The sequence below is a fragment of the Canis lupus genome, chromosome 2, assembly GCF_003254725.2.
Source record: "Canis lupus dingo isolate Sandy chromosome 2, ASM325472v2, whole genome shotgun sequence".
Lineage (NCBI taxonomy): Eukaryota > Metazoa > Chordata > Mammalia > Carnivora > Canidae > Canis > Canis lupus.
Genome location: NC_064244.1, coordinates 70,449,535 through 70,451,788, shown reverse-complemented (window position 1 = coordinate 70,451,788; position 2,254 = coordinate 70,449,535). Strand labels below are relative to the sequence as shown.

General features: G+C 46.0%; 3 non-coding genes across 3 annotated transcripts; all 3 read right to left on the bottom strand.

Annotated features, from left to right (window-relative positions):
- Window positions 1-485: 485 nt before the first annotated feature.
- Window positions 486-559, bottom strand: LOC112660693 (small nucleolar RNA SNORD99). The gene has a single exon (XR_003137141.1). It is a non-coding gene; the product is annotated as a small nucleolar RNA SNORD99 (small nucleolar RNA).
- Window positions 560-1,381: 822 nt separating this feature from the next.
- LOC112660744 (small nucleolar RNA SNORA61) lies at window positions 1,382-1,514 on the bottom strand. Its single transcript, XR_003137181.1, has one exon. It is a non-coding gene; the product is annotated as a small nucleolar RNA SNORA61 (small nucleolar RNA).
- A 217-nt stretch (window positions 1,515-1,731) lies between these two features.
- Window positions 1,732-1,862, bottom strand: LOC112660741 (small nucleolar RNA SNORA44). Its single transcript, XR_003137178.1, has one exon. It is a non-coding gene; the product is annotated as a small nucleolar RNA SNORA44 (small nucleolar RNA).
- Window positions 1,863-2,254: the final 392 nt, after the last annotated feature.

The following is a 2,254-nucleotide window of genomic DNA, read 5'->3' as shown; positions in this document are numbered from 1 at the left end:
GTTATGGAATTGATCATATTGTCCTGAGAGGTCAACCTATTTTTATGGAAAGATGGACACTGTAATGGTATGGAATATCCAGCAATTCAAGAGACATTAAAACACAGGGCAGCCCTGGTGGCGCAGTGGTTTGGTGCCGCCTGCAGCCCGGGGCGTGATCCTGGAGACCCAGGATCGAGTCCAATCAGGCTCCCTGCATGGAGCCTGCTTCTCCCTCTGCCTGTGCCTGTCTCTGAATAGAGAAAATTAAAAATCTTAAAAAAAAAAAAAAAAAGACAAGACACAAACATACTCCAAATTTTTTATTGGTCACTTACATGCCCTGTGCCAGCATTCACAGAAATACAGAGGTCGTGATTCTTCACTAAAATCATCTGTTGTCTTTCAACTTGCCTCATCCCATAGTGTTTCTCTCCTAAAAAGGAAGTATAAGCCAGCGTGTTAACATCCCCAATTAATTAATGCCACGCTGGGTTTTTCTGAAGAGCTGGTCTCAGTCCCATATCCGCATTTATCATCCATAGATGTCCACTCAGATTAGGTTTCATCCTGGACCAGTCAGCCTAAAAAACCTGCTAGATGAACTATCTGTTTTTACCCAACCCATCTCCCATTCTCCCAGGACAGGGGCCAGTAAGATTCCATGTTTTGAGGTTTCCCCAAACTTCAGCATGAGCTCAAACCACTACAGTACACTCACAGCAACCAGCCCTTGCCACCAAAGGTGCAGGGCTTTGGCATCTGGTATCTTCTACTCCTAGCACATGTGCTCTTGGCCTTCCAACAGAGTGGGCAAATTTTTATCTTCTGGCTATTAACAGCCAGTAGGGCACACAGGGAGGTCAGGTGTAAATGATGTATGAAAAAGCTAACACTTTCCCGAAGGCCTGAGTAGGCTTATACTGATTCACTACACTACTCAGGATTCACAAAGCTCAAGCACTACTCAAAGCTGCAAGGAAGCTATGGAAGTTTCAGGTAGCCAACTTACCCGACTATGGATCCATAATCACAGACAAGGGCAACTTTACTGGGAACAGATCTAAAAAAAAAAAACCGCAACCGAAAAGGACACTCAATCAAGAGACAAGAAAGCCATTGATATTTATCAAACACAGAATTAAGTCAGCAAGCACTACAGCTGCCTGGAGCTTTACATACATCCCCCCTTTAAGCCTAAGATTATTGGGGCACCTGAGTGGCCCAGTGGTTGAGCCTCTCCCTTTGGCTCAAGTCATGATCCCAGGGTCTTGGGATTGAGCCTGCTTCTCCCTCTGCCTAGGTCTGTCTCTCATGAGTAAATAAAATCTTAAAAAAAAAAAAAAGAGCCTAAGACAATCACATTTTAGAGAAGAGGAAACCAGTTTAAAGAGAATTCAAACCTTGTTTGAAACTAGCCCACAAGCTATATACCAGACTATAAGCACTGCAGGGCCAGATTCACTTTTCCTTTTCCTCCTTTTACGACCACCAAGACCAGCGTTCAGATCCGATGGGAAAGGGAACCGGAGGGTCAGGCTGTCTTCAACATCTAACTTACCTTGTCTAAAGGACAGCAACACCTTGGTATCCTTGGATTCTTCAGTTACAGACGCTGCCAGGACACTTGGGGGCAGCCTGCAGAGAAAAGTGTGAAAGCTCTAAACAAAGTTGATCCAGTACACCCAACCACATGGACATTTACAGAAACACCTAGACTGGGGCAGAAGGCTTCTGGCCCAGGTCCCGAGTGGTTATAGGAAAGGCGAGTGGCAGCTGCAGGTATTATGCTGACCTGTGCTGTCAAAGTCTCTCCAAGTTGCTCTCGCATGCAGTTGGAGATCCCATGGCCACTACCGGCCACAGCCCTTGGAAACATGCTGAACTGACCCATCAGGTAGTTCCCAGAGACCTACCAGGTCCCGAGGTGGTTGTGTTCCATCAGTCATGACCCCAGAATCCTCACCAGAAAGCTCAACTTCAAAGTCATCCTGGAATCTTCAGCCGGCACAGCTAAGATGAGAAAACAGTTGTCCTGAATGATCTTACTGTTCCCTTCTCATGGTCTTCGTCTTCAGAATCCAAGGTGTGGTTTTTGAACCTGGTACTTATGCCTTACACCGTTCAAGGCAGTGACCCAAAGCACTGCTGAGATCTGTGCCACATGCCTCTAGATTTTCCCAGTACACCTGTCCAACCCGCTCCCCTGGCCTCCATACTGGCTTTTGGTCTCAGCAACTTACTTCCCAAAAGTTTTATTTTGACAATAACTATA